Consider the following 14,391-nt stretch of genomic DNA (forward strand, 5'->3'; position numbering starts at 1 on the left):
TGGGCCACATTCCTAACACTAGGATTTGATTCCCTTATCATATGTAGTTTTTGTAATATTAGTCAATTCTTCCCATTCATCTAACACATTTCAGCTCCACATGCAAGGATTTGAGTATGTGAATCCTTCCAAATAAAGAGTAATTATCTAATAAAATGACCTAACAGGTTATTTTCCTCCTTCATACCAGCAGTAATATAGACTTTGGTTCCTGTATCAGCAAGAGCTTTGCTTCAAAAGGACTTTGCCCTCAATACATGCTCAGCTATCATGGCTGCTGCTCCAAAAAAAAAAAAAAAGATTATCAGAAAAAAAAAGAATGAATATTAACAGTCTTTATATTACTGGAGCATTAAGACTTATACTCAAATATTTATTGTGCTCAAAATAAATCCAAAATAACCACAAAATATTTAGAATAAAAGCATTAAGCAAATTATTTTAGCTAGGGAGAGCAAAGAGCAATGATACAATGCAGGTTTACAGTTAGGGATATAAATTTTGTCATTCTTATTCTACCATATTAAATATTTGAAAATATTTTAAAATTGCACATCAAGAATTGTTTGTAAAGAACAGCAACAAATATACTCCAAGGGCAAAACAAAGAAAATTTCATGCTCCCTGGAGGAAACTTGCACAAAAATGCAACTGAAGGATTTTATGAGTATAGCCCTTCTGAAGAGTGGAAGAGGAATCACACAAAGATACTTCTCACAGTCTAATTTCATAAATGCAGTGGCTGGATGGAAAAATGTCATTACTCACACTTACTTTCCATCAGAAAGCTCCTTCTCACAGCTAAGCACAACACCCTCTATTTTTATTTGCACAAGAAATGGTACTGTCAGACTTCTGCTGTGCAGAAAGTACTGCCAGAGCAGTTTGCTTTTATTGGTTTGTGGGTTGGGAGGCTGGTTTGATTAGTTGCATAGCAATTTATTAAATGACAAAATCATGTCTTCCAACTTTTGAGGGGATTTTCATAACAAAATAAAGAAATTTTCACTTAAAGACAACTTTTAGTGGCTTACTAATAGACTGAAGTAGAAATTCTAATTGCTACATCTATCCAGAAGCTGTCAATTTTCTCTCTAGTCCTCTAATAAAGGAAACAGATCTATTGACCACTGATGACTGCCATTTCTCTTGTTTTTCCAGGCATCCAGGCTTTCTAATATAGCAGTCTACAATGTGAAATAATCTTCTATAGGGTGACCTAGGAAAGAAGTCTTGTCACATTCTCTTGGGAGTTTACATGAAGATTCCTCAGAGACAAAACCTTCCAAGACAGTACACAGCAGAAGCAGGATTCTTTTGGGTTTTCTGTTTAGGAAAGTGTATACTCCAGGTACTCACACAGGATACAACAAATATATGCTCAGAGATATGAATACGTGCATATACATATATACGCACAAATATATGAATGCATATATATTTCCATATGTGTATGTAGATGCATACATATTGAGTTACAGTTTGTCTTCATGCAAACTAAATTAAATGGGATGGAAATTTCTGAGCTCCTTTATGAATTTTTATGCATATGCAGTTCTCATTCACGTACTTAGTGAAGGAAAACACTTTGCAATACAGCAGACTGGAAGAGTTTCTGCAAGCTCCATTCTTGATCCTTGCAAATTTAAGACAGATTATAACATTAAAAAGATTAAACAATCTGTGGTTTCTTCTCTGTAATTCCAGTTAATTTTTCATAGTGTAAGTATTTAGCATACAAAGCTCTTCTGGTTCCCAATGGGATTTGGCACATGAGAAATCTTATTTGACACATAAGAAATCTTAATCTGTGCACTCCAGATACACATGCCACAGGGAGAGGGGCTTGACACCTCAGGGAAGGTGACAGCTCCCAGAGATATGTACATTTATCTGATAATCCATCATCTTCTTTTCAAACTCTTTTCTTCTTCCTTTATTATGGTTGTCTCTGAATCAAGAGAGACAAGATTCGTTAGTGGACATTTTCCTACTTGCCTATTTCAGTCCTTTCCTTAGATACTGTCTCCCATGCCTCTTTCATAATCCAGTTCCTCCTCTGACTTGGAAAAAAAGTAATTTGTATGATTATTTTCTGTTCATGTGTGAACATGTGATTCTTTGTAACTTAAACAAAATCTTCCATTTCCAAGCTGACCTCAATTTCCAAACTGGATACACGACCTCTACTGCTGTAGAGCCAGTCTATTGCCCAGTGAATAGCTGTACAAAAGTTGAGGAGACTGGACTTTGTTTACAATGACCAGGATGACAGAGCTTAGCATATTCGAGCTAGGATATTAGAGATTTGCATATTGGAAACGTGTTCAAATACTAGATCCTAAAGCAAGAAGATAGAAAAGGGTCTCCCTTATAATATGTTGTGTCTCTGAACTAGAGTTTTTTCTGATTACCTACTCCCTATTCCCACAGATTCCACCCTGGATTTTGAGAATATTTCCTAAAATATGATAAAAAACCCACCAAGAAATTCTTTGTAAATTCAGCACAGAACACTCAATGCTTCCCAAAGTTTTAAAGATCCAATTTATTGGTTCATTGCCTGACCAATTGGCTCATAAGAAGATGTGAAAGGGTGGGAATATGAAAAGTGTTTTTCCCTAAAGCAGCTTTCTATCATTTTCTAAAGGATTCTCTAGGCAGAGACTACAATTATCTACAGTCCACTGGAAAAAAATGTAGCAGGATTTTCAGAGTGATTTCTGAAACTTCTTTTCTAATAACACCATCTGACTTCTCCAACTCTGTTGACCCTACCACATGGAATATGCAATTTCCTGTAAATTTACTGGTAGCTTTGCAGGCTGGAAGTATAGCAAAGCAATGGAACTGATGTGCTACTTCAAGCAGGATTTTCTTCTAAAGATGTATTTATTTGGCTTAATTTCAAAATGCACAGGAAACTTCAATGTAGTGATAGGTTTGCTTTCATCTGAAATAAAAAGAATTTATGCTACTCATTGTTATAGCAAAACCAAACTGCAGAATTTGAATTTTGCTTAAAATAATTTACTTTCTGATAGATTTCAGTTTGAGGACTGGAATCAAATTTTAACCAAAGCTGCAGCTTCCCGTACTTCCAGCTGAACAGGAAAGCTCAGGTCACAGCAGTCCTCAGAAAGTTCAGTGCACAAATACAGACAGAGCTCCTTAACAAATAATGCCCTTTTACCCAGCTGAGCTGAAAGGAGCTATCCATCACCCAGGAAGCCTGATACACCTGTTCACTGCCCAGGAATATCAAGAGCCAGAACATCTCTATCCTGCAGCTGTAGAACAGCTGCTTTTAAAAAGCACTGCTCTCCAGCTTCCTTCTCTCACCATGCCAGATTTCTGTAACTGTTTGGGCTGGAGTAGCACAGAGCCAGCAAGTACATTGTGAGGCTGGAACCTCACAATGAGGAGGAATAAAGACTGTCACCCTGAAAAAGCAATAAGACTGTACGTGGAATAGCAGTCAACAAGGGTGATACAATAACCTCTGAGATGTTTGGATAATGTCTTGGGAGCTGGCACTGCATGGAAGTAAATTTTAAAATATAAACAATAGAATGAGATTTCTTGATGAGCCTTCTGGGTACACTGGAGGCATGGAATATAAGTCCACTGGTGCTTTGAGCATCAAAGCTCAAATACTTTAAATGATCAGGAGCCTAAATTAGTTATTTTTATTACCATATTTTAATTCATAGTAATTGTAACACTATTTGCATACAGAATATCAAAAGAAATAGGCCATAGTAAATCTACACCTATACTTTTTAATTGGCAAAATTCTTCTGAACTGTGAGCTTAAAAATGCAACTAGAGCTATTTTTTTAGATTATGCATTTTCTTATTTACTTAGTTCTAGAATAGAATGGAAAAACTCCAGGGTCATTCATTTTAAGCCACAATTTCTGACAGGTTGTGAATTAACTTAGATTGCAAAGTCACCTTGAAAAGTTCATCCAACCAGTTTTGTAGAAAAAAGAATAAGGAATTAAACACTCTGGAAAACAGTTCTTTGAGTAACTTTTTATTGAATATGATCATAAGAAACCTCTGGAATTATTACATCCTGTTGTGCATCTGTACCCTTGCCCTCTCTATCCCCTTGAAAACATTACAGAACATTGTGGACTAACTGGGTAGGATTCTCCTGTCTAAACATTGATGTCTAGAGAAGCTAAGCAGAATTGGCAAATATGATATAGCAGATGTAGACTTTGACAGCATTAGATGTTATGATCATGACATAGGAAGGATGTAATGCAAAACTTCTACAGCACTTTCCTGAACAGATGGGAAAGTGTCCAAAAGAAACTTCCTTCCGTGAAACCTCAGGGAGTGGGACATATGACACTGAGAATAAATGCTGATGAAGAGAAAACAGGCACATGTTTAAATAATAAATAAATAAATAAATAATTAATTAATCTAATGAAATCTTCATATCACTTCCACTGAATACATCAATCACCTCTGACTTGATACATTCAGTAAACATTTCAGTAAACATTTAATTTCAAAGAATTATTCCTCTATGTTCAATATATGAAAATAAATACAAAAGTGGAATAGTTTGGGGGTTTCTTTAGAATACAATCTAACAGAATAAGTGTAACATCACTGTGAAAATTTTAAATCAATATGATATTTCAGAAAAAAACATATAAACAATTTGATTTAAAAAAAAACCTCCCATTTTAAAAGTGGCCAACTAAATATAAATACTAGAATTTTTTCTGTATGGCTGTATGCATTTAGTGGATGTAATGCAAAAATAGAGATGAGCATCTAAAGTCTCTTAAATCATGTCATGCTCACTTAGGTTCTGAGAGGCACTATTAAAATATACTTTTGGGATACTCTATCCATACTGACTACTTTGTATATAAATATATACTCTAAGTCAGCACATACTTCTTGTATTTTGAAAATTCCAGTTAAAGATATGTATGTGCTGAATAACACTCAAAAGAACTTTATTGAAGGAGCTGGAAGAAAGGATGGAGAGAAATATAGCAGGCAAAAGAGGAAGAAAAAGCTACTTTTTGCTGAAGGATTTTTGAATGCATTCATTTCTGAATCCACTCCTCTTGAAGTTAATGATAAAACTCTTATGGATTTTGGTAACAAAAAGATAAGTTCTCAGACCTTTTGAAATTTTCTTCCTATCAGTATAAGTCTCTCCCTACTGAAGAGTTGCTTCTGTGACTTCATGCTTAACAGAACAAAAGAAAAGTCTATTCTTTTGAGACTATGAGTGCAGAGGCAGAAGGAGTGAAAGAATAATGACAGAGCAAGAAATAAAGAGCTAGAATTTCTTTTACTGTGCAGCTGAATCCAGTGGAGCAACATAAGGAGGAAACCCAGGAAGTTTGTTAATAATTTCTGTCCTCTGGAAATATATGCATTACATTATTTCACAGCCACTGCCCTCATTAGATACTGGGTCCAATAGTATCATTATAAAACAAGAAAAAAAATTATGCATAGATAAAGAATCCCTCAAATCTTTTTAGTTCTCAGGTTCTAGGAAGAGTTGTGGAGTTGTAGCTTCTGCTTTTATACAGATCATTGAACTTTTATACAAACAAAGCTAATGCAATTATTCCCTATGAATAATTTAGGGGGTTTGTGTATCTTACCTGTTTTTTATTGCTCTGTTACTGCTTTCATCCTAAAATGAATTTTAGCTTGCTATTTTATGAATATATTGTAATGAAAATTGCAAATTTAAAATAAGGTCTTCTGATAACAGGATATCATTTTCATCAACCCTACAACTTCTGTGATGACTTTGAATGTAACTAGTCTCTTGTATGAACTTTCTATTTAACAGCTAAAAAGAAACTGAATGTATGCAATAAACTTCATAAATTGAATATCTCAACATTTAAGCATCCCTTTTCTAGAACTGGCTTCTTAAGAAATAAATGTCCTGAGAAATCCCATTGTGTCTTTCATACATGCTGTGAAAGTTTCCCTTTTGCTCATTTCTTAGCTGCATCAAAACTAAATACTGTAAACTAGAATCCATTTTGATGGATCTTCGCAATCCCATAGTTTTTGGGGTTATACAAAGGAGTTATGTCTAAGCACCAAAGGATAAGGAAATACGGTCAGCAAATCAGAAGTCAGATAACCAAGCCCATTTTGAGGGTGATGGAGGTCCCCTGGCCAATACTGCTGCATGAAGCTACGAGTTTGGAGCTCTTCATTGGACAACTGCTCCCATGACAAAGCATTCAGTAACCTTAAGGATTAAAGGTTAGAACAAGGAGTAATTACCAGTTTCTAGATTATTTTTCTGTACTATCACTGATCAAAATCTGAGGACTTCTATGAGAAAAATTGCCTTTTTAATGCATTTTTACAGCATGCTTTTTTTTTAAAAAGTCACTTAATTTAACTTGTAGGCTGAATATAGTCTTATAGGCAAAAGGGAAAAAAAGACAAACAACCAATTCCAAACTGAATACAAGTTATGTTTACCTCGGTTACTTCCTGCTCTAAATGTTACAGAAAATCCAGATTTTAAAATCTGGAAAATTTTAAATTTTGATGCTGCTTTTTATAGAAGATCATATTTCAATGATCAATCAGATTGGTAACAGCCAGCATGGCATTTCAAAGGGCAAATCATGCCTGACAAATTTGGTGGCACTCTATGATGGGGCTCAGCACTGGTGGATCTGGCAGAGCAACTGACATTGGACCTCTGCAAAGCAATTGACACGTCCCACATGGCATCCTTCTCTCCAAAGTGGAGAGACTTGGATCCTAACCCCTCAGCATCCTATGATAAGTTTGTTTGCAGCAAATTGTGTTGGGAGGAAAGGGTTAGAAGCAGAAGAATGGTGAGGAGGATGGTTAAGTGGCTTGGGTGACCTTGCAGCTGGGAACGCCAAGGCCTGGAGATAAATGCGGAAAGCCACGTATATTGTATGGTATGCGTATATTGTATATTGTGCCTTCTGCTGTGGATCCTGTGACTGTTTTGAGTAGTAGGATCTGTGTGTAGAGGTAACATAGGTGTTTACAGAGGCTTGGAGGCACTCTCACTGACCTGCTAGCGTTCCAAGTGTTGGGAGAGAGAATATCAAAGCACAGAGATCATAAAAGAGCACAGGGGAGATCACAGCATGGGCTGCACGGGCCCTTAATAAATGGGTGCAAACAGCAGCTGTGCCACTGCTAGGGTGGGTTCAGCATGATGGTGCCATCATTTCTACCTCTGTGTCTCCACCTGAGTATGGCTTTGGGATCCTCCAGCTAGTGAGATAATTAAATAAATTTACTCTTTGCATTTCAGCCATAGTTTTGTGGTAGTAGTGGGTGCCTGCCTGTGTCAACTCACACAGCTAGCATAACCACTTCAAAAATGCATAGAATAACCAAAAAGAGCTAAAGATATTTTTTTCTGGAACTGTTCTTTCCATCACCAATATTAATTTTCAAAGCTTGCATTTCCACAATTATTTTATATGTTTTGTAGTATAAGTTTTATTAGTAGACATCTGAGGTATGGCAATAATTGCTTGCACTTAGAAAGACAATATAATTATTGTCTCATACTTTATAACTAACAGCCCAGTACCAACTGACTTTTAATTGTTACTACATAATAACAGTGTTTTACATCATAAGTGCCTACCACAAAATAGTGTATCTTAACCACAAAGAGTGTCAGACATACAGCTGCATGTGATTTTATTTCATAACAGAGATCACCAATGCTAACAAGAATACACAGCTGTTGAAAACAGCAGCCTTCTCAAGACAAGAAAACCTTCATTATTACTACATTCAGTAAGGCTGGCAGGGGTCTTTCAAACAAAGTGCTTTCATTTAATTAACAGCTGGAAACAAATATAAATTTGGACACTTTGCTGAAATGTTGTTTCCCAATATTACCTCCCCTCATTTTGATACCTTTCATAAAAGCATAAAAGTTAGTATTTTAGTTAGGCAGTGCATCATTGTCAGGATTCCTAGTGTCACATAACAGGGATGCGATAAAATGGATGGGAAATTCCATTGAAGCTAAACATAGTTTGGGAAATCACATTTAGAGGGTCATTATTTCTGGAATCACAATCCTCAGATGAATAGGACTATTCAAAGTATATGCAGTGAATAATCTAGATACCTGTTGATTCTCATCCAGCAAACTGATCCTTATGAAGAAAGACTGAAAGAGAACACAGGCTAGAATCTCAGCTTTTATTGCTACCTCATGGGTGAGTTCAAGATGAATATGCAACATATTCAGCATATCCTAGAGTGATTTAAATCTTTTTGATAATATTGTTCCCATTTCAGCAAAGATAGCAATTAAATCCTACAAGAGAATGAGAACAACTTTTTTCCCTCCCTTCCTTCCTTCCTTCCTTCCTTCCTTCCTTCCTTCCTTCCTTCCTTCCTTCCTTCCTTCCTTCCTTCCTTCCTTCCTTCCCTTATTAATAATCTATGGAATATAATAAAATTACACATAACTTCTCCTGTAGGTGCTCCCAGGTGATGTGGGACACCAAAGGACCAGTGGAGTTTTAACCAAGTAAGCAAAGATGAGACTGGGATTCCTGGCAAATGCTGTGATTCCCTTGGGACACAAGGAGAGTAACTTCACCTTAGAAAGACAGAATAGTGATGCTTTCTGCTTTTGTTCATCACACAGACTTGTTAAATCATGACTGCTGCCTGATCATTAAAACTCCCACAGTGTTGATTCTTTGCTGTAGATAATCTTCGGCACCACCTGACTTGCAGATCAAAGCAGCTAAGGAAAAGCTCTCCTAGAGCATGTTCAGACCTCTGTCTATGGAGGAGTCCAATGTTTATAGGGAGATGACTGCCATGTGGATAAAAGGAGATTCTAGGTAGTTAAATTTTCTGTTCTACACCACCAGAGACACACACAAAAAAGATATTATTGCATTAAGGTTTTGTTCTCTGCGTGTGTTACTTTTCTTTTTTTCCTTGAAAAGCAATGGTTAGAGAAAATTCATCCAAGACTTTATTCTTTTAAAGTTAAAAGCAGATCTTAAATCTAAAAGCTGAGTATACACTAACTTTGACAGAAGAAAAAATACAGATCAGTCAGCAATCCTTAGAAGAGTCTGGCCTTCTGCATTTGAATCCTGTAAGGCACTGTACCCAGAGAGAGCTCCCAGGTTTGTTAAAACATCTCCCTCCCTCTGCTCCTTCTTCCTTTGAAGTAAATTTCTTTCTCCTGCTGTTACTGCTGTCACTGCTAAATTATACATGCCCTCATGTTCTAAAAACTCTGCATCAGGCATGGTAGTCAAGCGCCATTTTCTTCTGTAGCTTACAGCTGTATGAAATTCAGGTTTTCCTGAGTTATCAGGTTATCCTGTCTCCTTGAATGCCTCACCTTTTTATTACGTATCCTCCAAAAAGAAGGACTATCCTCCACTCAGCGTATTGGAACAAAGTAGACTTGTTCCAGTTCTGCAGTACTAGCCCCCAGCATGTCTTCCACAACAGAAAGATTGTCCATGGTTCAGAATCAAATTTAGGAAAATCAAACCAATAATCAAGGTAAATTACACTGTAAAATTAGGACTATCTCTTGAAATGTTTAAATCTGCTGGAATATCCAGCTTCTCTTTGAAAAATATAGGTATCATCATTAGCAGAGGACTCAATAATATAAAATCTGGAAAAAGAAAAAGAAAAAAAAGGAAGTCTGCTGAACTGGAAAGGAAGAGGCATATTATGTTTGTCTAAATAAGACCTCAAGGTAACCAGCCAAAGTGCACAGTAAACAGTTTAACTTTGACTAAATGTAGCAGACCTGTAATCTTAGAAAAGTGTTGTCTTGCTTTGTTCTTTTTTCCTATTTTTATCTGTTCTTTCTGTAGTAGTTCACAATGGAACACAATCAAATAAATACTGTTTGTCTGTAATCATGTAGCAACAGAGTGAAAAACAAGATAAAGGAAATATATTCCTGTCTTCTGCACAAGATAATGGACTAGAACTGAAACCAACCACAATATTTTTTAACAATTCTATTCTAGATTGCTGCAGTTTTCCACTTCAAAGCTAAGCAACTAAATCTAAAGGCACTCCACAATAGAGGAGGAATCTGAAGTCTTTTAGAGGTTTTTTACTGGAAATTGGGCAACTCAGAGAGAAGCTCTTTGAAAATAGAAGATTGAGCAAGAAGTGTCAATATCCATCTGTAGATCTGCTACTAAGTAGTCAAAAAGCCATTTTGTTGCAAAAAAACCTAGCATTGCACCTTTTTATCAGATCCAAATTCCACCAAAGTTGAAGGTTTTTACATTGTTCCAAGTAGGCTCTATACCAAGGCCAAAGTTAAGGAAAAGGGTGCAGTCAGGACAGACATAAATGCAAAGTGCTCATACTGGGAAAGTGTTGGTTTGGGCATACAGACTGTATTAATGCCCACCAAGACTGGAAAAACAGACACAACATTTTCCAAAATACAGCCCTTGTCTGCCTGAATAAAATGGCCTTTTCCTGCTAACTTCCCAGACAAAAGGCATCTTTCTTGCAAACTGTCAGTCATGCTGCAAAGAGCACAGACATCATGAGTCACTCTTCTTTGAGCTCTAATCTCTGCTCATAGTGACAAATAAGCCTCAAAAATCAATCTGCTTGTGACTCCTCATATGTTTGGGGATTTTTTTTTTTATTATTAAATAAATTTATTGCACGTTTAATCTACAAAATTAGAGGATATCAAATTGTGAGTATAATTAAATGAAATGTGAAACAGCCTGGAGCGAACCTGTAATGATGTTACCACCTTGTAATAAAAATGTAAGCTAACTCCCAGACCTTTAGAGCCTTTTTTAGGTTACTCTTCTAGGCTTATGGCAGCCTAGTTCTTGCCTTTTATAGCCTACTACAAATTATAAAGCAACACAGAGGACATCTCTTCTACAAGTCACATGAAAATACATACATTATAAATGTCTTGAACTATAGTAAAAGGATCTACAATAATGACTTGATGTACAATGTCTTCTCCAAAGGGTTGCTATCCTCCCATATTCATTCTACTATTTTCCAAGATGTACTAAACAGAAATATTAGTTATCTTATTAACAGAAATATTAGTATATCACTTATATACCTATCAACTTAGGGACTTGCTTTGCCCCTAGGTTTTGTGGAGATACTATTCCACCAGTTTCCTTAGTTCAAAGCCTTCCTCCAAAAGAGTAAAAAGAGGTCTGCCAAAACAGAATTGTCTTCCAGACTGTCAGATTTAAATATTTGATATAAATGAATATTCCACATTCTAACCAATATCCTTGCTTAATACAGGAATAAATATTTTTTCTGTTACTACCTCTGTCATGGGTTCCCCCATACTCTGAAAAAATACATCCACTTTGATTTTGGTTGTAGTTTCAACAAAGCCTTATAGATTACCATCAACTGAAACACTTTCCTCCTGAAAAATTTCACTGAAAATTTTAAGTCACATTGGACAACACTGCAGGAAAACCAGTAGTCCTGATTAACCTGCAGATTTGCTACTGTTTTTATTACTTTAGTTGAGCATAGAACTTTGCTTGAGAATGGAAATAATTACATGATCAAAAGGGACACAATTTGTGCTTTGTAAACATCTATATCAGAAGAAAAGTATTCCTGTAAAAGAATTACTCCTTTTCAGAGTTCAGTGCACGTTTGACTGATGGCACACTTTTACAACTATGGTCACAAGTGGCATATATAAAGACCATAGAAATGCACCGTATTGTTTCTCTGTTCTCCTCCTGACCTTGCTTCTTAATTTGCTTATCTATCTTACATAAGATCTTTTACATAAACACTAAGAAAGATTTTAGAGCTAGTTCTAAAATCAGATTTAATTGATGGAAAAGCATCAGTCTCAATCCAAAAGTACCATTTATAAGTTCAGTACCAAAAGCTGCTTTTAATTTCCCTCGGGATTTGAGTAGCCTTCAATTGCATTATCACTTCTTCAAATGAGTAAAGGAAATTAAGGAAAAGAATAGTGAAATCTAGTACTTACATTGAATGCAAGGGTGGATTTTATTTTTATGAGAGGTAATTACAATGTTCATGAAATGGGAGAGATGTGTGAGAAGAGTTCTACAGCAAAGCTCAATACTGCAAACCCTGCCAAAAAACCCTCCACCTGTTAATAATTCAGAAAGATATTTCTAGTTTGGGCAAAAGGAAGTAAGGTGCTACACTGTGTGAGTTTGATATAACATTGTTTCAGACACCTCAAGAGGATGTGTCAGCACAAATATGAAAGCCATAAGTAATAAAAGCCTCAAATAATAATATATGCACTCTCTCTGTCATCATTATGCACCATCATTTATGGATGTCACCATGCATTCTTGCTGACTCCTCTGGCATGTGTCCATTAGGGCCATTTACTGTCAAGTAAGCATTCTCCTTTGTGGTACTGGTGATGCCTCCATTGCTCATCAGAGAAACCTACAGAAAGATCCAAAGATAATGGACATCTTGGAAGCTGACTATAAAAAAAAATTCCTAAAAAAAAAATCCTAAAAAAAAAAAAAAAAAAAAAAAGAAAGGAAAAAAAAAAAAAAAGCAAGTGTGGACTTTCACAATCCCAGAAAACAGTAATGCTGAAACCCATACCCACCCTACAGGCTCAGGGTGTATGAGAGGGAATGCACTTGAAAAGGGGATTTCAGGAGGGCTATCAGAACTTTTGGCTTGAATTGCAGAGCATAAACTCCTAAAAATCAATATGAAGTGACAGTAGTTAAGCTCTGCATTCAATGCTGTAACTTCTTCTCTGAAAGTTCCCAGTTCTTAATGTTAGCAGATATTTTTCTCTGTTCAATGGCTTGAGAGAAAGCAAAGGTGTCAAGTGAATCTCCAGCCTTTACCTCCAATGTACAGCACAGCTGTGCAAGGTTTTAGGAGCATCCAGAGGAGTGTAATACAAAGTGAAGACATTGTAGGACAAAACTGCTATTGTGTACTACTGTAAAGGCTTTGCAAAGTGAAAAACCCACAGAGCAGACTTGCTGCATTTTTAACTGACACCAGGCTAGAATGCAAAAGCATTTATTAAAGCATTAATCTCCATTGGAAGCAAATATTTCACTGCCTCAGAAAAGTGGTGAAAATACATACACTCATACAAACACACAGTTATCATCTTTGCAATTCAGACCTAAAGTGACTTTCAGTGTAATCCAGGCTGACTGACAAAGTCAGTGAGAGCTACTGACAGACAGATCACACTAATGGATTAATTTTTGTACAGGCAAAAGAAGTTTTCTTAAAATGGATGAAAAAAGGCCATCCTGTCATACATACCAAGCAACATTTGGAGGTCTACATTTCAAGTCTGTGTTGATGTGAAAATTCTTCATTATATTATTCATTAACTCTCAAAAACAGTAGGAAGAATTATCTAAAGTAACAAAATCTGTATTTTATATGATTCCTCCATCCAGGCTTGACACTTATGAAAAAGTTATATCTGTTTTAAGTGGAAAGCTAAGATAGGGCATTGGATATAAAATAATTTTTTTCACTATTCTTTCCAAGCTGCATAGCTGCCTCCCTTCAATTTGAACTTTATGTTTGTACTCTGTTGTGGTTGCATCCTATACAAAAGTGTGAATCACAGCTTATATTAAACAAGTCGGAATCAATGCTGTGAATAGAGATTCGATCTTTCCTTCACAAATTCTGTTAATAAGATTTCTGCATTCATTCTGGCTGACATTACCTGTCCCAAAGTTAGCAGTCTAGTCTAACCTCATTATCTGCCTTCCCTCCATGGTCAGTGCAGCAGGAGAGATGCTCAGATACCTTCACAGGCACCTTTACAAGGCTTTCCTCTGTCACCTGTGTGAGGCGGCTCATTGTCAGCAGAGGTGAAGCCCACCTGCTCAGCAGCTGTCAGAGGTGTCAGTGAAAGATGTTTGGCCTGACAGCCATGAAGCTCTGCAGAGCCCAGCTACACAGCCTGCCCCTCCAGCCTCACACCACTGAAACCAGGAGCACAGGAAAAAAGTTTGGAGTCAATTTTTCACTTACTTTTACACCCTTGCAAGTCCATATGTCTTAACTAAAGAGCAATTTCTGATCTAATTGGAAATTTTTGGAAAATTCAGAAGATGGAAAAAAAAGAGAGTTTAAAGTGTAAGGTTAAAAATTAAGAAAATCTGAAAATATAATTAAATATATCAAGCTGCTTTTCAGATTTGCAGCAGAATACAATTTTACCTGCTTTAAAATATATTTAAATAAGCCATAGTTGGTAAAAAAATGGAAATAATTCTTAATGTTTTTCTAAAGCTTTTCTATGCAATTTTTTCCCATTTTTTTCCAAATAGCAGCATCATGGTTTATTAA

This window comes from Melozone crissalis, unplaced genomic scaffold, assembly GCF_028551555.1.
Source record: "Melozone crissalis strain CALT ecotype California unplaced genomic scaffold, PUWL_Pcris_2 ptg000004l_1, whole genome shotgun sequence".
In the NCBI taxonomy this organism is placed as follows: Eukaryota; Metazoa; Chordata; class Aves; order Passeriformes; family Passerellidae; genus Melozone; species Melozone crissalis.